Genomic DNA, 26,160 nt, shown 5'->3' on the forward strand with positions numbered 1-26,160 from the left:
AGCTTTACAGTAGGTGCAAAACCTGGCCTTTTCACATTAGGAACTTCATGTTATGGTTTCATGTTAGGAACTTTGTAAATATTAATGATCCACACAATAATGGAGAAACATATTATTATTACATTTGACAGATGTTAAAACTGAGTTCAGAGAGGTTATGCACATTGCTTAGGTCCACAGGACTAATATACGGTTAGGCTGAGACTGGGACCCAGGAGGAGCTGACTACAAAATCTGTGGACTTCACACTAGAATTTCTAGAATTAACATACAACTTAGGACTCTCTCTGTTCCATCTCTATGGACTGTTTCTTTATTTTCGGTTGAACTTTAAAAACTACAATACACAAATTTTAAATAAAAAGTTCTAATAGAAAAAAAATACACAGTCATCCCTCAGTATCCATAGCGGATTGGAGGGCTAACTAATTATAAGTGCTTTTACAGGAACAGACAGCAATAAAACAGAATGTGGCCATAATAATTAAGTACAACCGATTGTACTTAATAATGATTAAGTACAACTACTATAGTACAATCTTCTTGCCTTTCATTTACTAATATTAATTATTTGTGGATAAAATATATCTACAGTGAGAAACAGATAGTTAACGACATAAACACCTCAGGACAGTGCCTATTAAAGAGTAAGAATTTAAATGTTAAGTGCTATTATTATATAACTATACCTACTACTTCTACTTCCTTTTTATATTTTGGTTATATATATATGTATATATAAATACATATAAAACATAAAAATTTCCATTTTCACTATTTTTAAGTAGACAAGTAAGAGGCATTAATTATACTCACAACGCCATACAACCATCATTGCTATTTCAAAATTTTTTTGTAATCCTCAACAGAAATTCTACACTCATTAAGCAATAACTCCCCATTCTTCCTCATCCCAGGCCCTGGCAACCTCTAATCTACTTTCTGTCTCTATGAATTTGCCTATTCTAGATACTTTATATACATGGAATCAAACAGTAGTTGTCCCTTGTATCTGGCTTATTTCACTTAGTATAATGTTTTCAAGGTTCATCAGTGCTGTAGTATGTATCTGCACATCATTCCCTTTTATTGCTGAATAATATTCCATTGTACATACATACCACTTTCGTTTATCTATTCATCTGTTGAAGGACACTGGAGTTGTTTCCACTTTTCAGCAATTGTGAATAATGCTGCTAAACATTCACGTACAATAATCAATAGGTAATATTCCCATACAGCAATGGACAGTGGTTCAAATCTTCCCACATTCTTTACAACATTTTACTTTCCACTTTTAAAGTCATTATTACTATACTCATCTTAGCAATCTCATTGTAGATTTATTTGCATTTCCCTATTGACTAAGCATGTTGAACATCTTTACAAATGCTACTTCCACTTCTGACACTATAACACAACTACTCCTTTTCAACTATTACTAGTAGTATCTGTACAAGAAGGAAAATGGAGTTCTTTTTGCAGCTTTTACAGGGGACTATAGTAGAAGGTGCGCTGGATTTGAGGTTTGTTCACTGACAGATTCTTCCAGAAGTAGGAATGCCTTTCCTCTCTGGGCCAGAGATTGTTTTAGTTATTTAAGCACAACAAGCTAGATGTTATAAAGCACCAACCTTTGGCCAAAAAGGTTTCAGACTCTTCATTATACCTAAAATAAACTATAAAGCATATCTGGAGATTGCCTGTATTACTTCTGCCATCTTCCTCAATAGAAAAATTCCTAATTGTCTAAATTAAGGTTCAGCACCCTGGAAATGGCCTCACATGGATTTTGATGATACAAGGGATGGTCAGTACATTCTTTCATACCTTACTAGCCGACCATTCCAAGGTGAGGATGTTCTGAACACCTTTTGCTACATACCTCAGAGCTAAAATTGAACCAATGAAAACATTTAATCTTATGACTCTTTTCAAATATTTATAATTTTGAAACAAAGAGGTACTTTCTACAGAATTTGTAAGACATAGCCTTACAACATTTTGAAAGGCACTATGAAAATTAAGTGAAATCTAAACCAATAAATCTCATTCAAGAACAGTGAAGAGTTTATTATATTTTGTTTATCTAAAATATTCTATTGACTGCTTCTTAAAATTATATTGAAATTTTAGTGATTTTTAAAGCAAACTGAAGAAAAACGTAAATTACAGTGTTCCATTAATCTTACAGAGTAGTTGCTTAATGTAAGGTTATCAAGGACAGTCCTTTGAAATTCAGTCTAAACAAAAGGCACTCAGAAATGGGTTATGCTTTTCCCCTCTTTTGGAAGAAATTTTCCAAGAGAAAAATGTCTGATACAGACTCAAATTAAATATAGAGGTTCTGTGGTTTTTACTTGATTCCTGTAAAAAAAAAAAAAAAAAAAAAGAAAGAAAAATAAAAAAATCTCTTCTTTCCTGTAATGTGAGTCATAGGAGATACTGTAAACATTTAATCACAATCATACTTAGTTTTTTTGTATACCGAATTTTAGACTAAGCAATCAGAGAAGCTCATGTTCAGGTATACAGTTATCCATTTATCACAGGTCCACAAACTTCACTTTATGTGTGTGGTGTACGTGTGGTATACTCTGTAAAGCAACTCAACAAGAATCTTCTTTCACTTTTTATAAAAGCACAAGCATTGAGAAAGATCACATGATCTGGTAGGATGGTCTTAAAGCACATGTTCATATGAGCCTTCATTTCACATGATTTGGAAGACACAAATTTAATAAACATCTTAATATAAAGTGAGTCACACATAGCCATTTCATCTCTTCCTGGGCCAACACATTAAATATTGTTTGGAAAGAAAACCTAAACAAGATGATCTATGAGATTAAATCTACTTAAAGAAGTTACCACAAACTCAATAATATTAATAAACCTCTTAAAGCCAATAAAGTAAGACTAAAGATAAGCTATACTAGATTTATTTCACCCAGACACAATTTCTAATAGGTATGAAAAAAATGTAAACATATAGGTTATTCCTCCTACTTAAACAGGCCTTTGACCTGAGGGAGTGATATAAAGGGATGAAACAAAAACTGGGGAAGAAGGCAAGGATGATGCCGCTCACCTTTGCTTTTCATCATTGTACAGGAAGTCATAGCTAATAAAGAGCATGAAAATAGGAAATAAAAAGGAATAAGAAATTAAGCTGGCTTTGTTCACAGATGACATGATTATCTTTGTAGAAAAATCTTGCAGAAATGACAAAAAAGTTCCTGAAACTAATAAGCAATTATAATAAGGTTGCACTATATAAGATTAATAATGAAAGTCAATCCCTTTTCTACATAGCAAACAACTATGAAATTAAAATCACAATATACTTTACATTACCACCCCAAAATGAAAAACTTAGGTATAAATCCAACAAAAAATGTACAAGATTTATATGAAAAAAACTACAAAATGCTGATGAAAGATATCAAAGAATAATTAAATAAATCAAAATATATTCCATGTTCATGAAAGGGAGACTGAATTTTGTCAAGATGTCAGCTCTTCCTAACTTGATCCATAAACACAATGCAACCTCAATCAAAATCTCAGCAAGGTATCTTGTGGATACTGACAAACTGATTCTAAAGATATGGAAAGACAACAAAACAAAATGAACAAACAAAAAAGCAGAATGGCCAATGCAATATTGAAAAAGAACAAAGTTGGAGGACTGACACTCTCTGACTTCAAGATGTACTGTAAAGCTATAGCGGTCAAAACAGTGTGGTACTGGCAAAAGAACAGACAAAGAGATAAATGGAACAGAACAGAACTCAGAAATAGACCCCTATAAACACAGCCAACTAACCTTTGACAAAGGTGCAAAGGCAATGCAATGTTATAAAGATAGTTTTTTCAACAAGTGTTGCTAGAATGACTGGACATCCAAATGCAAAAATGTGAATCTAGACACAGACCTTACCCCCTTCTCAAAAATGAACTCAAAATGGATCATATGCCTAAATTTAAAATGCAAAACTCCTAGATGACATAGGAGAAAACCTAGATGGCCTTGGGTAAGGCAATGACTTTTTCCATACAACATAACAAGCACAATCCATGAAAGGAATAATGTGTAAGTTGTCTTTCTACTGAAAAATTCTACATGTATATGCTGACCACAAAGGAATATGAGACAATTTTTGGAGTGTGATGGAAATGTTTTATTTTAATCTTGTTTTAGGTGGTAGTCATGAAATTGTACAGGTCTGTCAAAATCCAAAGAATGATACACCTAAAAGGGTGGATCTTATTTACATGAATTGTACTTTAATAAACTTGAAGGAAAAAATACACATACACTTTAATTTTTAACTCATACTATTTTTGTTCCTTAAAATAGCCTTACTTTCTCTTCTAGTCGAAAGCAAATCTTTTCCCATTAAAATGCTACCTCTTTCGAAGTCTTTCTTGAATGAATTGCCTGCTCTCTTACCTATAATCCGAGTATTTTGTTTCTATTACCACTGTATTGTTTATTACATTTTATTATAATTTATTTTATAGCTGTCTCCCATAAATAGGCTATTAGCTTCTTGAAGGCAGAGAATATTCCTATACTTTTAAAAAACCTTTCCAGTATAGTGCCTAATATATTGAAAACTTTCAATTTAAGTTGACAACATCATTGTAGATACTAGTATTCAAGTGAAATTCTAAGTTATTAAAATGCCTGCCTAAAGATAACTTAATGGAAAAAAAGTATTAGATTAATATCTGACTCTGATAACAACTAGCAACTGTCTTTTTCTGTAATATGATGAAAGAAGAAAAAAGTAGTGGTCACCTAAAAATTGCACACAAACATTATTGGGAAACTAATTAAGTAACTCTAAGTACAACCTGACCAATGCTTTAACAAGGTTACAGTTTGAACCACACCAATCATCTGGTTTGCAAGATTTCCTGCTGGACATCAACACCAACCACTCGTTAGACCCAAAACCACCTTGGGAAATAGCTGTGGCTAAGATTTACACAGACCAGTAATGGACTAAATTACTGGTTCAGTTGAAAACCAGGTCAGAAGCATATAGAACATGACAGAAATTGGAAAGTCAATAAAAAGAATTATATATCAGACTCCCAGCCCCACTCCTCAAAATTTAGTTGAAAGTTTTAAGACTCTGAAGTTGGAAGATTTAAAAAAGGTCTGGCAATTTTCTCACACAAACCTTATAATTATCATGAAATGCAGATTTGGTGAATAACACCTTGGGAAAGATTATCACATCTTTAATATCTTTTAGATGGGAAATGAAGTAACCACATCAAACATCTTTGGCATATTTTCTTAAAAGATTACACATCCATCTAGAGAAAGAATATAGAAAATAAAAAGACAATGACTCTTTCTCTTAAATATGTAAGAAAAACATATTCCCTAGAAGGGGAATTTTTTTAAGCAGAATATTTTACTTTCTACAGTTTTATAAAATACATATTTTAAAATACAACATACTCCATTATTTCCCCCAAATAAGCTATATATCTATGAAGTATACAAGGACACACAGCAAACACTGTGAATGATCACGAATGAGTATATTATATAATGAAAAATGCAATTTTAAGTACTAACACATCAATTAAAGACAGAATTCTTGACAAAAAAATAATAGAATGTTCAGAAGGGTTCAACCTTAGTCCTAATTAGTTTATAGTAGGGACCAGTAGTTTTCAAATTGTGTCCAACAGAGTTACTAGACATCTTCATCTTTATTTTAATTAGAGTCACCACACCTTTACTGGTCTCATTTGTAAGAAAAGTCTTCAATAGAAGATTTAATCTAAGAAAAGGTTTGATGGCTAAAACAAACTTGCTGAAGTAGATAATGAAAATGTATATTCACACTTTTGGTTTCAGCTTTGACATGTAAAGAGCTTAGAAGATCACCCTGATTCTTAAAACAAGAAAAAAGCTGAAACAAACTAAAGATCAATGACATGCCTTAGATCTATCAGAGAACTGGGACAGAGCAAACCCCATCCCACCCCCAAATTTACAGCTAGGAAATCCAGTGAGTCACAGTCAAGATCATCTTACTTAGAGCAGAAACTGCTGGAGATATAAACTGGTAGGCACTTAAATGGTAAATCTGAGGAACTGAGTGTGAGAGTGAGAACTCTTGAGAGCTGATGGCTTAGGGGGTTCTACATACTTTTATGGGTTCTCGCCCCAGAAATCCCATCAGAATCTCATTATGAAGAGCCAAGAAATTTCCTTTCATGGTTCTGTTAAGGGGAGCAGAAAAAGTATGAATTATTATAACCACTGTGAATTATGCCTAGAACATTCTCCATTACAAAAGGCTATTCTTTAGGTGAAAAGATTTTATCAAAACCTTATAAAACCTTCCAGCTGTGCAAAAGGCCTTACCAAGATTCAAGGCTCCCTCTAGCCTTCCTGACTCAGATAAAGGAGGGAGAAAAAGCCAACAAACACTTGTGAAGGTCACAGGCCCACTAAAAGATGAAGATTTAATCATAAGATTACAGAATACTTCCTCTCCTCAATACCTTATATCACCAAACCAACAAGGTTCTAGTACATTATAGTGGGTAACAGTTGAAAGAGCAGTTAAGATGCAGACTCTTCTAAGGAGGAGTTCCTAGGGAAGCCAAAGATGCAAGACAAAAACAAAAACCTTTAAGGAATCTGAACACTCTGGCAACTTACAGCAACAGAAAACATTAAACACAGCTACTCTCTCCTAGACAAATTAACAAAACTTCCCATTAAGAGTCTATTTACCTTGATTCTGATTACATAATACATGTTCATCTTTTTTTTTAATTGAGGTGTATAACTGACATATAACACTATATTAATTTCAGGTATTCAAGGTATTGATTTGATACTTGTATATACTGAGCAATGATCACTACAATAAATCTAACATCAGTCACCATACATAGATACAAAAGCATCTTTTAACAAAAAATTATAAGCATATTAAAAGGATAAAAGTCTGAGGAAACAAAGAAAAGCATCAGAACCAGCTTCAGACATGACAGGTTTTTGAATTCTCAGACTGGAAATTTAAAATAAAAATGATTAATAAGTTGAGGAAACTAATGGAAAAAGAAGACAACGTGCAAGAACAGGTGGATCATGTACAGATGGGAACTCTAAAGAAGAAGCAAAGGGAAATACTAGCGGTCAAAAGAGAAAGAAAGAATGCCTTTGATGGATTCGTCAGTAGAGTCAACCTAACCAAGGAAAGTATCATGAACATTAAGATAGGCCAATAAAAACTTCCTAGACTTAAGTACAAAGAGGGGAAAGAAAAAAAATAAAAGGAAAACAAAAACACAGAGCAGAACAGTCAAGAATTATGAGACAATTTTAAAAAGCATAACATATGTGTAACTGAAATACCAAAAAGAGGAGAAAGAATAAAGCAGAAGAAATATTTGAAGTAATAATGGCCAAAAATTTTCTAAAATTAATGACAAATACCAAACCACAGATCCAGGAAACACAGAGAACACCGAGCAAAATAAATACCACCCCCACCCCAACAAAACCCCTACACCTGTGTGTATCATATTCAAATAGCAGGGGGGAAAAAAAAAGAGAAAATCTTGGAAGAAGCCAGAGGGGAGAAAAAACACTTTACTTAGAAGCAGAAAAGGATAAGAATGACAGATTTCTCCCCAGAAACCATGCAAGCTAAAAGAGGGGAATGAAATATTAAAATGTTCAAAGAAAAAAATCAAGGAAGAAAGAGCAGAGATTTGCCATACCACATGTTAAGATATATCACACTGTAATAAAACATAGTAATAAAAAGTTTGGTATTTATGCAAAAATACACAGATTAGTGCAACAGAATAGAAAGCTCAGAGACAGACCCATGTAGACAGGGGAACTTAATATGTGATAAAGCACCACCACCAAAAACAATGTATAAAGGGTAACATATTCAGTGGTTCTCAAACTTTTGCATGTATCAGAATCACCTGAAGGATTTAGTAAGCGACTGGTCGGTCCAAGAGCAGAGTTTTGGATGCAGCAGTCTGCAGTAATGCTAGGGAATTTGCATTTCCAACCGCTCCCAAGTTAATATTGATATTGAAGTGGCTGGTTCAAGAACTCTAGTTTGAGATCCACAGCGTTTTCAGCAGCTCAGTTGAGCTGAAGGGAGCAAAGTCTCAGGTGTCGGAGTTGCAGAATAAGCAATAATGAGCCAAAAGGAAGGTAACAAAGCAGGCTTTAATCACTTACTGGTCTAGTATAAGCAAGTACTAAAACCCTCTGACGCCTCCCCACCCCCACTCCCTGTGCAACTGGGCACAAGGTGAAGGTCAGGTGAATCAGCACAGAAGTGGGAGTCATCTCACTGCTGCAAGAGCACCAACAAAAGTCTGTGAATGTTTTATGGACCCTGGGGTGGGAAGGAAGAAAAGGCAGGCAGGGCAAAGACTGAGTCAGAGGAGGGAAGAGTGTCTTTAAGTTTCCCTTTACTCCTCCCAATAAGGAGGCCTTGGTGGAGCACCTGAAGAAGACTTCTGCCCAGGGCTTCAGATAAAGAGCCTTAGGAATGAAGGCACCTGAGGCAGGCATGCAACTATGTGAAGAGCATGGCCAACTGTGGGGCCTGAGTACATGAATGCAATGCCCTTCCAAGGCTACAAGGCACTGGCTGTGTATCAAGTCTAATGAAGGGAGAGTAGTTGTCCCTCTGAGACCTGCCAGGTAAAGCCTTTGTAGTTGCCTAGAATCAGACCTGAAAAAATTACATACAGGTTTTTAACCAGGAACCAGGCTCTGGAAGTATATGCTACTAGGAAAAGTGGCTCATTTTAGGGAGAAACATGAAAATAGATACTGAAACTTTATCTAATATTATAAACAAAGTAAGACTACAGGGATAAGATACCAAAATGTGAAAGGTAAAATTATAAAGTTAATAAGAAAAACATGTACACATAAGCCTTTGGCTGTAAGGACAATAAAGAAATTCTTAAAGAAATTTAGTACAAGCCACAAGGCAAAAATGATAATTTGATTACATCAAAATAACGGATTTTTTTTAGCAACAGATACTAGGAGAACAAAGTTAATACTCCATTTACAGATGAAAGGAATTTGTTTTATCTAAAAACCTTTAGGTATCAATATTTCAGTTTACAAAGAACCCCTGCAAACTGACAACAAAAATAGATCTCAAAAAAAAAAAACAAAGGTTAATGAATACGCAATTTATTGAAAAGTTAATCCCCAAAGTTAACAAATTTATGATTAGAAATTTAAGTTAAGAATGAGGTATCTATTGCTTACTAAAAAAAGTAAAAATTCAGGAATTCCCTGGTGGTTCAGTGGTTAGGACTCGATGCTTTTAGTGTTGTGGGCCCAGCTTAGATCCCTGTTCAGGGAACTAAGATCCTGCAAGCTGAGCAGAACAGCCCCCCCACCCCCCAAAAAAAGGAAAAAGTAAAAATTAGAAGCTGGATGATACTAGGTCTTTGGGGGGAAATGGGGATGTAGGAGCCTGTGCACTGCTGGCAGGGCTATGCAGCCTTGTCACCACCATTCTGGAGAACCAGCAGTACTCAGGTAAATTAAATACCTGCAGAGCCTATCACACAGCAGTTACACTCTTGGATGGAGATGATAATGACAGACAGATCAACAGACTTTTTTTTTTTCTCTTGCACCTTACAGAGATACATAAAAGTTTCTGGTGAAGAGACAACCTAGATGTCCAAGTAGATAGAAGAAAATGGTGAATTCATACCACAGATTCTGCAATTTAGAAAAATAAATTCAATTTACACATAGTAAGAGATGGATATTAAAACATAGGATTTACATGCACATAGCAACAGTTTCAGATTTTAAAAGCAAAATGTTCAGTGTATTTCTCTTAGAAACATAGGAAACAATGCATTCTATATATAATAATATTTTTGTAAAATATAAATACAGGCACACAAAATAGTAACACACAGATTGCAAGAACACATTCAAATAAGGACACATCTTAAAATGGTCCCCCCAGTTAGAGGGAAGACACTGGGAAGCAGGGAATAAGGACAGAGATTTTATACATGCACACACATGCACACACGCATAGCGAAGGGCCTTGTAAGACACAATAGGATAACATGCGAAGAACTGAGGAGTATGATTAACTTTCTTCACCTAAAGTTAAAAAAGAAAAAGATTACAGTTACATCGATAAAGTGAAAAAGCGTTACTGACAGCTAGCCCAAGAGGGAGAACTGTGAATGGAAACAAAAACCAATTTTTCAAAACACTCTTGAGTCACAAAATAAATACCGTGTGCCAGACCTAGCCATGATGTGCATAACAGACTATCTAAGCTCAGATCTTTTAATGACATTTCACTCAGGCCCACACATTCCAAGAGCACAAATAACTAACCTAACAGTAGGCAGATTCGTGTATTCTAAAGAAGATCACAGATTGTTACAGCAACTTTTAAAATACACTTGGTCTCAGCCAAAAGGCTGAGAAGCGATGAGCAACTTGTAAAATAAATTTTGACAAATCTTTGCAAAACCATTCTATGACCAATTATAACCCCCCCCAACTCTATCATAATTCGTCCCTGCTCCCCCTTTTAGAGACATCCATAGTCCCCTTGGCATGTATTATCCTTTGCGGCAGCAACCTTTAAACCACTCTCTTAGACTACAGGTGAGTTCCTGGTAGCCTTTCTTTGACTCATGGGTTTTAACAGGAAGGCACAGTGGGGTAAACAGAGTGGCTGGTCTGGAACAGCTGGAAGCTGCTGGCACTCTAGAGCCTTCCATTTACTCCAGGTCCTTCTACTCTGAGGAGAGCCTACAGGATCACTATTTTGGGCACAACTTCAAACACTTCATGTAAGCTCTGTTCCAGGTATTCTAATCTATTTGTTCCATTCATTTTAATATAAATGCAATATAAATATTAAATTAGTTAAGAGTAAAATGCTTAGGGCATGCACATATATATAGTGTAATTGTACATGTTTTTTGGACATGCTACTTATGGTAAACCTGATAATTTTATAATCTGAACTTCAATCCTCACTTCACCTATTTATTTCCTCTTTCATTGCAGCTCATACTATCAAAGTGCTACAAGATTTACAGCAGTTAAAACATGATAGGGATAAATGGCAAACTGATAAGCATCTATGAGAAAAATTTTTGAGATAACTTAATGGGTCACCATTTCTTGAAACAGACCTTGAAAGGAATTCAGATGAGAATTTAAATGCAGAATATTACTTTCAAGCTTGATTCAGACAATCCTCTTAGTGCCCAGGTAACAGAAGTATATTTCATCTAACATCAAATTTCTGATTCATGAGTTTTAATCATCAGGTACCAAAAATAATGACTAGCTTTCCAACGTGAATTATTACATTGCTTATATGATAGAGAATCCATTGACTATAAAGATCTTTCTCGTGTCTCCATCTTTCATCAGAATTGTTATTTAAAACAGAACACATTTTTAAAACTCTGAGCAAGGAAAATGAATTTAGTGGGTAGAAAGTAGTTTTTAGGGTAATTTTCTACAATAAGCAGTTATTTATTATTATTTCTGCTATCTACTTTCAATACTTTATTTTGTAAAAGCTAATAAAAAGTATTTTATGAGAAATTATTTCTACCCAAAGAACTAATTTTATCCAGAGTGGATATTTTAAAGAAAATATTAATATTTCTGAAGGAAATGTCCAAGATATTGGTTTACAGAAATAAAATGTTTTTTTTAAGTTGTAAAGATAAAAAGTTTTTAAAAAATTCACATTAAGAACTGAAGTAAATAGCCTACCACTATATAAAATATTCTCATATCATGTCCTTAAATTTAGCAAAGGATATTTATGAATCTAGACAAATGAGGACATTCTAAGTCAACAATGTCAGTTCTACTCATGCCCCTGTCTGTCTGGATCTCCATTCAGCAAACACACACTGAATGCAAAATTAAATTCAATTTCTAGAATCACAAAATCTTTGGATCAGAAATGAACTTAAAGGACACAATCTGAATACTCATCCAATGTTTGAAACCCCTCCATGAATTATTATCCATTAAACGACTGTCCATGATTGTCATAGACAAGGTTACTCCAGGGAAAGGAAATTTCCTACCTGAAGAGAACACTATTCACTCACTATTCCTTTATATTAGGTTAAAATATATGAAATAGTTATTTTTATAAGTAAAAATGGTCTAATATAGCTGATTCACAATACAGTTAGGTGAATCTTAATACCCTTTGTATTTTCATGTTGAGTTAAAATGTTTCCTTCTAGTTTCAATGAATTGACCCTAGTTCTACAAGGATCCAAAAGAAGTCTAATCTTTTTTCATATAACAGTCTTCCAAATAGGCAACTTTTTTCAAGTACCTGCAATTGTTCTTCATATTATATGTCTTTATGAGTCTTCAACCTTGAATCTGCTGTCCATTAAATATCTTCCAATTTGACTACAACTGTTTAAAAGTATGATACTCAGTACTAAAAGGAATTATGTGATGTAAGGTTTTTTTTTGGAAAGTTAATTTCAATTACATCAGAGTAAAATGGCATTAGTTTTTAAAACTTGCCTTTAAAACTTGCTGTCAAATAAAAGCCCTAAATGTAAAATACATGCTGTATGGCTGAGTTTGGCTCCTAATTTTCTACCAATGCTGAAACTTTAAGACATTATTTATTCCTTTTGAATTTTGACTTTGGATATAGCCCCACTACCCCAGCCTTTTAAAATACTTTAAATACAATTTCATGTCATATACGAAAGTGTAAAAATGCTTTCAATATTTTCATCCAAATCATTGATAATAATATTGAGCAGAATTGAAGGATGAAGACAGCACTGTGGCATTCCACTACAGATCACTCTTCTAAGTAGGTATTAATCCAAATATTTATATATTTGGTGGGGCCATTTAGCCAATTTTTATCTAATGCCCTTGCCCTCATGTATTTCATACTTCTGTTCACAATGATCCTGTGAGAGACTTAATTTATTAAATTTGAGATAATCTGTCCTGCTCCATTTTCCTGTCTAGCCTAGTAAGTCTGTCCTCTAAAAGGATAAGTTTAGCCAGACAATATTTTCTTAGGAAATCAATCTTGGTTCCAGAAGTTACCAATCTTCTTTAACAATCCATTCTGGAACCACGCTAGGAAACATCTCAACAATCACCAGTCTGTGAAATATTCTTTTTGAAAGTTAGGAATACTTTTGCATTTGTCGTCTAGAATACTGAGCTCATTCTTTCCAAATGCCTCAAAAGATCACAGGCGATGTTTCACTGCTTTCATTTGCAAGTTCCTTGATCACAATTCACCTGGACAGGCAATTATGCACATACTGTCAGCAGACTGGTGCACAACAGCAATCTTTTCACTACTCCAGGGCTGCTGTTCTCTCTTACCAATGTCCTCTGTGAAAAAGTCATTTTTGTACTGAGGGAGAGTAGTGAAATTAAAAACAAAACACAACACAGGACTTGGAGAAGAGAAAATTAAACAGAAGTTCTAGCGTCTCCTTTTGATAACTACAACTTTTCCCTCAAGCAATGAGTAGGACTATTCTCTCCATGGCTTTCTTCTTCTGTAAACATTTCTTACATTATTTTAAATGAGGATGATGATTGGCCTGTTCTCTCAAAGAATATATTCAGGAGAAGGAGGGAGTAATAAACTTCTTATTTTCTGTGTAGTAGATTTCAATTTACAATTTCACTTCTTTATTCACTCCCTTAAATTTACTATATGTGGAGAATAAAGAAAAGAGAAGTATGTGGTAAGAGAAAAAAACAATTTTATGGCTAGCCACAATCTGCCAACATATCACTATTTACATTTGGGACAATAATTAGCAGGTAATAAAATGTGTTTTTCCTGGCAGATACATGGTCTCAAGGCACACTTTTTCTGCCTACTTTATGAGAATGAGACTCAAGTGATCCTGATGGTATGCTAAGAATGGATTAGAATAATAACACCATAATTCTTATAAAAGTAATAAAAATTAGCATTATACTGTTTATAACCATTATAGATGAAATGAAATTAAAAAATAGTAATATCTATCAGTAATGAATTCTTGTAAAATTTGAAACCTACCCTTTTACTCATACAAACAGCAGTATGAAAACATAATTACCAAAAAATTGATGAATTAACATAACTGAATTGTTGACAATTTTGATGAAATTATAGTACTTTTGGTTATGCACAGTAAAGATGACAACCAGAAATCATCAATGCCTTTCTAAATAAATAATCATATGATTAACAGTAAGCATTTGGCATGTCCTAAAATGACAGAGGTGATAAAAGTAACATATGCAAATGCAGGCTTTCCAGCATTTTCAGTGATATAAATAGCTAAACAAAACTCCAACAGACAAATAGTGCGGAGTATGTATAGAAAATTATGACAAAGTCTTAAAAACTCATGGCAATCTCAAAGATAGGCAAATAAATGCAAAGTACCAACTGCATTAGTTAGGATTCTCCACAGAAACAGAACCGATAAGAGGAGGGGACGAAGAACTGAGATTTATTTATTTTAGGGAATTAGCTCATGCTATTGTAGGGGATGGCAACTACAAAATCCTTAGAGCAAGGAAGCAGGCTGGAAACTCAGATAGGATTTCTATGTTACAACATTGAGGAAGAATTTCTTGGAAAACCACAGTACTTGGTCTAAAGATGTTCAACCAATGGAATGAGGTCCACCTACATTATCTAGGTTATCTCTTTTGCTTAAAGTCAACTTGACTACAAAGATTTATTAAATCTACAAAATACCTTCACAGTAATATCTAGACTAGTGTTTGACTAAATGATGGAGCACCACAGGCTAGCTAAGTTGAGACATAAAATTAACAATCACACAAAGCTAACAGGTTTTCATTATCAAATTACAAGTTTAAAAATGTGTTGGTAAAAGCTCAGTGAATGAGCACCCTCTTACATTGCTTGTTATTTATAAACTGGTAAACATAATTTTTTCAACACATATTACAAAATCTTAAACTGTTAATAATAATATTAAGAATAACAACAATAACAGAGGTACTTGCCATATAATTAATTTTACTTCTAGACATCCATGCTAAAAAAAAAACACAAAAATTAAAATAATATATAGGCAAAATTACTCATTGCAACCCATTCTGTATATTGGAAAAATAAAATTAGGACTAAATAAGCTTCCTACAATAGGAAGCCACCAGTACTAAGTTGCTTAAGAACTAAATATATTTGTGCATTTAAAACTCACTGAATGACTCTAAAATGAAAGATACTAGGAATAAAAAATAGTTAATCAGTGAATTTTCAGGGAACTGAGAAAAACTTAGGAACAGACCTATAATAATATTAACTAAAACTGGGAAGATAAGCTATAATCACAAGTATGAGAAAAGGAATAAATTGGTGGGGAATAGAATAAAATATAAATAGCACTTAAGTGGACTAAGGTTCTTTTTTTCTTCTTCTTCCTTTATCTTTCATTTTCCAAGGACCAGGTAAACACTGAGGGCAAAAGAGAGATGCATGGGGGAAAGGACTGTGTCTTATTCACTGTTTTTTCTCCAGCACTCAGTAGAGTGTATAATACACAGTGAAGATGACAAATATGTCAAATATTTGCCTAATGCATACTACATATTTAAAACAGAAAAAGCCAAAAACACTGTAAACAAATGAACTATCTACATCTTTAGTTTCCTCATTTTTATTTCATTTTCATTTAGAGCTATTTGGGTATCAAAGCCCATCTGAAAATAGTGCTAAAATATAACCATTTGATCTAAACCTATCTAGAATTGTTTTAGATTTCACACACATAAAAAATCCGAAATATTTCATCTAGAACCAAATTGTGAATATATTATCAAATCTTCTACATATTTCCTAGATTACATAATGTGTAAGAAGAGGTTACAGGCAATTTTAAATAGATTTTAAAACAGATGCTAATCTTAAGGAGTAAATTAGCTTCATTCTTTGAAATGAATCAAATATTCATTGTCATCATCAACCCAATTTCACCTGACTTACTGAAATTTCTCAAGAACTTCATAAAAATCTACACTTTTGCAGCTTATTTTACTAAAGTGGAAAAAAAAGCACTATTTGTAGATAAAATTATGTTCCAGAATGTAATATTATTTCTTGGGATAAAACCTATAAGATCTGTCTGGTAAAGATAGTATAATGCAATAAGAGGGCTGAAAATGTCCAGAATATCTGCTCTGACATAAAGAATATGACCCGTTTGAGTTTCACAGGCCTAATTCTAAAGTAGAAATAACAATGCCAGGATTTTAGGCAGTTGTAAACTAAACCTGTAATTGAACTAGATGGTAAAGCTGACGTAGAAATGCCAAAAAGTGTGATAAAAGAGGCACTGTTCTTGTCTTTGTTTTTAAGTGCATGCAGTACAAAGAATACAATACAAAAAAGGGAATTCCATGTTTGAAATCACAGATATGAGCTCTTCTGTTTGCCAACTGTGTGATCTTGGGCAAGACACTTACCATTTCTAAGCTGTAGTTTTGCTATCTGCAACATGTAAGAAATTAAGCTTATCGCAGGAGAATATTGTAGGGATAAAGTGACCTGGCTATAAAGCAGTTAATACAGTACAAATAGTAGTAGATAATAAATAACTGTACTAAGTTTATAAAGAGAACTTTAAAATTCAAACTTGCTATACGATTTTTTATATATATTTTATGTTATAATGACAAAACAGAGTCTCATTCAATTCATACTCTGTATTTTTTATTTAAATTATTCATTCAGTTTTCATATCATTTAATTTTTATAAATGTCCTTTAGGCATCTGACAAAGATAAGCTTAATTATCATGTATTCTTTATATTTTATAAATGATAATGTTCAAATACTCTATACCTTGATTTCAGAATTCCAAAAATTATATTCAGTGGAACACCAGTATTCCATGGATATAAACAATGTTCTAAAAAGTATGACTGTGAATGAAGCTGAGGAAATGATAAAGTTTCTTTAAAACAGAACTGAAAGCTTATACTACATAAATGTGACTACTGAACTTTTTTTATCCTTCTTTCCCTCAGAATCCCTATTAATAGTGAATTATAAACTTACTTCTTACTTTTTTTCCAATATTATCTGTCACAGACACACGGGTATGCTTAATTAACTCCAAATGCATTTTTACTAAATTCTCCTGTTTCTGACATTTTTTGCTTTAATTAAATCTGGAATCAAACCCAAATTTTCTTACCTATTAGATGGGTGATATCATATTGACTCACTGATTATCACTGCTACAATCTCACAGTGTCTTTATATAGAAATAAATAAAATAGCACATGGTATGGATATACTGTAGTAACAGATACATAGTAAATATTGAACTGATGATACTAATTGTTGTGATTATTAAATAAATAATTCCTGGTTATTGTTCTATTACTGATTAAGTTATATAAAGAAAAATGAACTTACAAAACATCTTATAATAAATTTTGTCCAAAATTTTACTTGGATAAAAGTGAATATTTTGTTGATACTACTACTTCCGCTTACTTCTTATGGGAATTGGATTGAAAAGCAGTATTCGTTTGTTCACATTTATCCTGTATTATTTTGTTTTATGAGTCTCTAAGTAAGTAGTAAATGATTGAATTTTGCTTTTAAATCCAATATGATCTGAAACTCTTATAATGTAAGGAAAATAAGGCCATAATAGTTTTTTTTAATTGAAGTATAGTTGATTTACAATGTTGTGCCAATCTCTGCTGTACAGCAAAGTGACTCAGTTATACATATATACATTCTTTTTTTTAATTCTTATCCATTATGATTTATCGCAGGATACTGAATATAGTTCCCTCCCTGTGCTATACATTAGGACCTTGTTGTTTATCCATTCTAAATGTAATAGTGTGCATCTACCAACCCCCAAATCCCAGTCCATCCCTCTCCCTCCCCCACTCTCCTTGGCAACCACAAGTCTGTTCTCTATGTGTATGAGTCTGTTTTGTAGATAGGTTTGTTTGTGCCATATTTTAGATTCCACATGTAAGTGAAATCATATGGTATTTTTCTTTCTCTTTTTGACTTACTTCACTTAGTATGACAATCTCTAGTTGCATCCATGTTTTGTTCTTTTAATGGCTGAGTAGCATTCCATTGTATATATGTATCACATCTTCTTTACCCGTTCATCTGTCAATGGATATTTAGTTGTTTCCATGTTTTGGCTACTGTGGATAGTGCTGTTATGAACACATGGGTGCATGTATCTTTTTGAATTATAGTTTTGTCTGGGTATACTCCTAGGAGTAGGATTATTGGATCATATGTTAATTCTATTTTTAGTTTTCTGAGGAAACTCCATACTGTTTTTCATAATGGCTGTACCAACTTACATTCCCACCAACAGTGTAGGAGGGTTCCCTCTTCTCCACACTCTCTCCAGCATTTATTATTTGTAGACTTTTTAATGATGGCCATTCTGACCACTGTGAGGCAGTAACTAATTTGTAGTTTTGATTTGCATTTCTCTAATAATTAGTGATGTTGAGCATCTTTTCATGTGCCTACTGGGAAGTCTTCTTTGGAGAAATGGCTATTAAGGTCTTCTGCCCATTTTTCACTTGGTTGTTTGTATATTTTGAAGAATTAAGCCCTTGTCTGTCACATCATTTGCAAATATTTTTTCCCATTCCATAGGTTGTCCTTTTGTTTTGTTTATGGTTTCCTTTGCTGTGCAAAAGCCTGTAAATTTGATTAGGTCCCATTTGTTGATTTAATTTGTTTATTTCTATTGCTTTGGGAGACTGACCTAAGAAAACATTGGTATGATTTATGTCAGAGAATGTTTTTCCTATGCTCTCTTCTAGGAGTTTTACGGTGTCATGTCTCATGGTTAAGTCTTTAAGCAATTTTGAGTTTAACAACCCAGATATTACAAATTTTTAAATGAAAACTTATGTTTATTCCAAAATTGCATGTGAATATTTTATAGCAGCTTTATTCATAATCACCAAGAACTGAAAACAACCCGAATTTCCTTTAACTGGTAAATGGATAAACAAATTGTGGCACATCCACAGACTGGAGTACTACTTAGCAAAGGAAGGAATAAACTAATGGTAAATATACAACATGGATGTATCTGGAACGTATTATAATAAGTAAAAGAAATCAGCCTCAAAAGGGAACATACTACTTGGTTCCATTTACATGATATTATAGGAAAGGCAAAACTATAGGGACATAAAACAGATGAGTGGTTGTCACATAACTAGGGATGAAGAAATAATAATGGCTACAAACAGCACAGAAAAATATTTTGGAGTAATGTAATATTTTGATTGTGGTTCCTTACCTGACTGTATTTGTCAAAACTCACAGGACTACTTTCACATGGATGAATTTTACAGTATGCTAATTATAGCTGTTTTAATAAAAAATAAAGGGGAAAAAGCCAATAAATAAGTAAATAAATAAGTAGATAGATAAATAAATAAAAATTCCAGGCCCAATATGAGAAGCTCACATAGGTTTCTAGGGCCATTATACGAGGGCCTGATCATCACAGACAGAGAGAATGTTAGTGAATACGGGAAGAGGAGTAAGCAAGGCTCAAGAAATACAAACAAAAGCACAGGACAAGATGAGTCAGGGGCCACCAAAGCAACGTAACTGAATGCAAAGATCAAGTCCAACAGGAGGAAAAGGCCAGTTTATATGTGTATAATCACTCGTATACTTAATAAATATGTATATAATCGTTGATATCAATGGGTGTATCTGAATATTGACAAGTACTGATAAGACATCCCCTGACCAAACTTTAATCAGGATTCTCTGAGCCCTCTTCTCTACTAGGCCTCAACCTTGGCCCCATCCTGGCCAGGTCTGCAAGCCAAGTATTAGCAGGAATCCTGCAAAGTCAGTTTAGAGAGAATCCCCCAACCCTTGATATCCAATCAAACTCCTCATTCCTCACTCTTGATAACTGATCACTGTCAATATTTAATCAAATTCCTTACCTCTGTCCTTGACATCTGAACTCCTCGGATTGCCCTCAACAAGAACTGTCACATCGGTTTAGCAAGAAGCTCCCCTACTCCTGACGTTTATAGTAATTTTCCATCCACCAATCCCCCTAACCTGCTTCCCTGGCTATAAATTCCCACTTGTTCTTGTTGCATTGAGTTAAGCACAATTTCTTTCCCTTACTGCAATAATCTTGACACCTACACAACAGTCTTGAACGAAGTCTTCCTTAGCATTTTAATGTGTCAGAATAATTTTTTCCTTAACAGTACACATAAACACACACATTCACATCTATACACCTTAACTAGACAAAAGAAGCTTTTGGGTAGGAAAAAAATTGGTCAAAAAGAAATACAGGGCTTCCTAGGTGGCGCAGTGGTTGAGAATCCACCTGCCAATGCAGGGGACATGGGTTCGATCCCTGCTCCAGGAAGATCCCACATGCTGCAGAGCAACTAAGCCCGTGTGCCACAACTATTGAGCCTGCACTTTAGAGCCCGTGAGCCACAACTATTGAGCCCATGTGCTGCAACTACTGAAGCCCACGTGCCTAGAGCCCGTGCTCCGCAACAAGAGAAGCCATGGCAATGAGGACCCCACACACCACAACGAAGAGTAGCCCCCACTCACCGCAACTAAAAAGAAAGCCCGTGCACAGCAAAAAAGACCCAACACAGCCAATAAAATAATACAATTCCCAAAATAGCTCCTACGTATATATACTAAGCTAGTGCAGCAGCAACAATGATAACAGCGAAAGTGGCATAACTGCCTCCTGCCAGCAATAATGCTGTAAAGAAAGAAAGCTATTAAGAAGTTTATTTGATGTAAAGACTACTGGTATCTTTTTTTCCTGTATCAGATTTTTGGGAACCCCAACTGGATGAGGAATGCTCTCTAGGTACTGAATTCCCATCCAAATATAACAAAGTTCTAAGCTCCATTCCTGCTTCAGGACAAATTGCCTTACAAATAAATTTCCAGGAAAAAAGAAAAAAACACTGATCAACATTGAATATTCTGAAAGTATCCTGACAATTATATTCAAATAGCTTCTGTAGTGTATAATGTCATTAATAAAAACAGATAAAAAATATGTTGAAACTCTTCAAAAAGTAATTTCGACACTTTTTTTTACTTTATTGTTGGTTTATTGATCATAACCATCATATATTAAACACAGATCTTAGCAAAACTTTTGTAGGTAGAGAGACAAATTCCAATTCAAAATAATTGTTTTCTGTACTGAAAAAATCCTTAAATAAACCTTAAATAAATAGTTTTCTTAATGCAATACACTCATTTTAAAAGGTTATTTGCAAATCACAGTATTACACATAAAATCACACTTTGCATATTTTATATTATGATTTCATGGATATATCCTCATTAATAATAAAATTTGCTTTAAAATACTTATTTTAAAATGTACTTTACAAACAAATACTTAACATTTTAAGCTGACTCCTAAACTGGATGTCAAAAAATGAACCTTAAAGAAAATTGGGGAAAAAAATGATTAAAGTAGGTAAACATTAAAGTAGGCTATAAAAAATGAGTATCTTAGCTCATAATATTACCATGACTTTACTTCACGAATCCTAGTATAAAAACAGTCAGATATAACAGTTTCTTTGGGTCTTTATTTCTTTGTGAAGGTTCCCATGTCATGTAAAACTATATGAAATAAATCTAAATGGTTTTCTCTTGTTGGTCTGCCTTTTGTCAGCTCAATTTAAGGGCCCCAGCCAGAGAACACATCATGGTAGCAGGGAAAACATTTTTTTCCTTTCCTACAAAACCATTTGTTAAATCTTGATACTACACCTATTAATTTTGTGTTTGCTCTATTTAATTACAGAAAATGCAATTAAAATGTGATAAAGGAAGTTTCAAAATGAATGGAGAAGGAATTATCCAAATCTTATATAAAAATTTATGTTTTATAAAAAATAAAACTGCCAAATGATAACAGAAATTATAGCTAGATTGAAAACCTAAACATTCTTTCAAAAAGGAAACCTTAAAAAAACATAACAATGGACGAGTGAACTATTTCTTGTATTTCAGGAGAATGGACATTTTTTGCATAAAAGTAATTGTAAAGGAACTGACCAAGAGATTGCTCCACATAACTACAGCTACTAGCTACTGAATATGACCATATTCTAGGCACCATGCTTCACTGAATCTTTACATAGTCCTGTTGAGATACTACAATTAACTCTAATTTATAGATTTTAAAAAATAAACACAAAGAAATTATATTGTTGCCCCAATCCAAACTACTAATAAAGAATAAAAGACACCATTTGAAGTGGCTTTTTAGTTCACAAACATAGCAAAAATTGCTATGTCCTTTCTTCCAACATATCCCTTCAACTGATCTGATGCTAAAAATACCTAAATAAAGTAAGGGAATGGAATTCCTTCCTCTAAATTTCTGAAACTTGAAGGGTGAAGAATTAAGCACACTGGGCGCTGAAGACAAGCAATGCAGAGGCAATACTACAGGGCACTTCTCCAAGTTCTCTGATAAGCACTGCCGGTGAGTCCACCAGAAATACATACACTTGGCATCCAACTAAGTCATTAAGAAAAAAAAATTAACAGACAAGAAGCCTGTCAATCTGAAGAGTGAGCAAATATCCTCAGTAGTCTCATTAGCAAGAAATTTGAAAAACACTGCGCCAACGTCATAAGGTTCAACCTCATATACTCCTTTGCCCCACTGGATTTACTGCACAGACTCTGCAGGAAAGAGAACATTATTAACAAGTAAAGGACAAGAGAGTTTCATGATAAAGAAAGTTTGAGGAAAAAAATTATCCTAAGGAGGAAATTAAGAGCTCAAGATACTAAAATTCTCCAAGTTGCACCAGTTTCTGTATTACATTTGTGAGGCTGGCAAACCTCAGTTCAAATCTAATCTGGAGCCTGATTTTTACTGAATTTTTATTGAAATACAGCAGTGCTCATTCACACACTGTTTATAGCTGTGTTCTCACCATAATAGAAGAGTTAAACAGTTGCAACAGAAAGCCTTAAATATTTACTATCTAGCCCTTTGGGAAAAGATTTGCCAAACTTCCCTTAAAGCAATCAAAAAAATAACACAACAAAGGCTTGTAAATGATAAACCAACAGAGAACATAAAATGAAATAATTAAAATAATCCAAAAGTTGGCAGAAAAAGAAGGCAAAGAAAACAAAGAATACATGAAACAGACAGAAAACAAATAGCGAGATGATACCTTTAAAACTCCAAAAGAGTGACAATAACATTAAATGCAAAGTTTTTAAAAAATATAATGAAAAGGTAGTGATCACTGGATTAAAGAAATAAGAGTTAACTACATGCTTTCTATAAGAATCCTATTTTAAACATAAAAATACAAATAAGTTAAAAGCATGAGGATAGGGGAAAAGATACCATTCCAATAATAATCAAAAGAAAGGTGGAGAAAGTATATTATTGTCATATGAAGTTGATTTCACAGCAAAGAATATTATCAGAGAAAGAGGTGGGCATTTCATAGTGTTAAAGGTAAAATTATGTGAAGAACGCATAATAATCCTAAATGTTTAGGCACCAAAGAGAGGGGTTTCAAATTGCTGGGGGGAAAAAGCAGAAAAAGCAAGGGGAACCAGTCAAATGCATACGCATAGTTAGACATTTCAACACCTGCCTCTCAATAACTGGTAGACAAACAGAACAAACATCTGTAATAACATGGAAGATTTGAATACCATGACTAAAAAACTGGATCTAAATGACGTTTATTAACAAACTTCACCAACAGAAGAATGAACATTCTTTTCAAGTAGACAAAGAACATTTACCAAAAGAGACCTTGATTATGGGCCATAAAACAAATCTCAAAATAGCACTTAAATCATACGAAGTACAGTCTCTGTCTACACTGACATTAGAAATCAGTAAAAGAAGCACATCTGGAAAACCACAGCATACTTGAAAACTAAATAACACACTTCTAAATAACCCAAGGGTAAAAAAAGAAATCAACAAAGAAATATTAAAGTATTTTTTTCTCACTGAAAATTAAAACATGACATTTGAAACTGTGAGACACATATCTAAAGTAGTACTTAGAAAGAAATTTACGTCATTAAATAGGTTATTTATAAAGAAATATTTCAATCAATGACCTAAGCTTCTACTTTAAGATACCAGAATAAGTGCAAATTAAAACTCAAATTAAAATTAAGCTTAAGAAATAAAATAATAAAGGTTAGAGTAGAAATCAGTGACACAGAAATCAGAAAAAAACAAAAAGAAAATCAATGAAATAAAAAGCTGACTTTGAAAAGATAAAAAGGAATGAGACATCACTAAAGTTTTAAGAAAAAATTACACACACACGTACATATATACAGACATATATATATTTGTTTGACAAAACCCAACATCTATTCCTGGAATAAAAACTCAGAGCAGGAAGGAAAATACTCAGCCTAATAAATGGCTTTCACAAGGATATCTATAGCTAACTTTATATCTAATGATGAAAAATTGAATGTTTTCTTCCCATGGTCAAAAGAAAAAGGCAAAGATATCCTTCTATTTTTACATTTACTAGAGGTTCAGCCAGTTCAATAAATTAAGAAAAAGAAATAAAAGGCATCAAGATGAACTGGAAGATGCAACAATAGCTCTACTCTCAGACAACATGATCATGTAGGTAGAAAATCCTATGGGCCCCACAAAAAAAGGTGCTTAAGCTAATAAGGGATCTCAGCATCACTACAGAATACAAGACCAACACACAACAATCAATTGCATTTCTATGTACTAGCAACAGGCACTGGGTAATTACAATTAAAAATATATAAATATGTCAAACTAGCATTAAAGAAATACAAAATACACTGAGATAAATTTGACCAAAAAAAAAAAAAAAAAAAAAAAGCGCTAGACCTCAACGTAAAAAATTTTAAACTGGGAAATTTAAAAAGACCTAACTAAGTGGAGCAACAAACCGTGTTCTTAGGTAAGAAAACTCAATATTGTAAAGTAGTCAATTGTATCTAAACAGATTCAACACACGCCCAATCAATATGTGATATAATAAGAAATACATATTAAGTCCTTATCCCCATTTCCTGGCACAGAGCTTCTAAAACCCTTTGAATTTCCAGAGTAACAGGAGTGAAAGGAGTATCTTTTACAATTCACAACAAGACCCTTTCAACCATACATAAGTTTATGCTAATGAGGATACTCTTGGTAGGCCTTCAGGATGGGGGCTGATTGTCAGAGGAACTAACCATGTGTTTGGAGGGTTGGAACATTCAGCCTTACCCTCTTCCTCGACCTCTAGGGAAGAGAGGTATGAAGACTGAGTTAATCAACAATGGTCAATGATTTAATCAATCATATCCATGTAATGAAAGCTCCATAAAAACCCCTAAACAACAGGATTCAGAGAGTTTCCAGGTTAGTGAACACATCAAGGTGCCGGGAGAGTGACACACCCAGAGAAGGTATGAATGCTCCACAGTGCCCCTCCTCACCCTTACCTTGCCCTAGGCATCTCTTCCATTTGGCTGTTCCTAAGTTGCATCCTTTACAATAAATTGGAAATAGAAAGTAAAGCAAATTCCTGAGTTGTGCGAGCCATTCTAGCAGATTATCAAACCTCAGGAAGGATTTGTGGAAACCCTTGATTTATAGCCAGCTGGTCAGAAATACAGGAGGCCTACAATTTGGGACTGGCATTTGAAGTAGGGGTAGTCTTGTGGAACTGAGCCCTTAACCAGTGGGCTGAACACTAACTCTGGGTAGTGTCAGAATTAAATAGTCTTTAAGACACCCAGTTGGTGTCCACAAAGAACAGGAGAATTGCTTGGTGTTAAAACCCACATATTTGTTGTCAAGAGTATTTGGTTGTGAGTAAACATAGTTCAAAACATCCCAGCAAGCTTTGCTGTAGAAATTGACCGGCTGATTATAAAAATTACGTGGAAATATGAATGACCTAGAATAGCCAAAACAACTTTGAAATATAAGAATGATATTGGAGGACTTACACTACCTGATTTCAAGACTTATTAAATA

The 26,160-nt window shown here is 33.7% G+C and overlaps 1 protein-coding gene across 6 annotated transcripts in view; it reads right to left on the reverse strand.

Annotated features, from left to right (window-relative positions):
- Nucleotides 1–26,160, reverse strand: part of CCDC91 (coiled-coil domain containing 91) — a 357,965-nt gene that overhangs the window by 102,543 nt on the left and 229,262 nt on the right. The gene's annotated exons all lie outside the window — the stretch shown is intronic.

Source organism: Hippopotamus amphibius, chromosome 12 (genome assembly GCF_030028045.1).
Source record: "Hippopotamus amphibius kiboko isolate mHipAmp2 chromosome 12, mHipAmp2.hap2, whole genome shotgun sequence".
In the NCBI taxonomy this organism is placed as follows: domain Eukaryota; kingdom Metazoa; phylum Chordata; class Mammalia; order Artiodactyla; family Hippopotamidae; genus Hippopotamus; species Hippopotamus amphibius.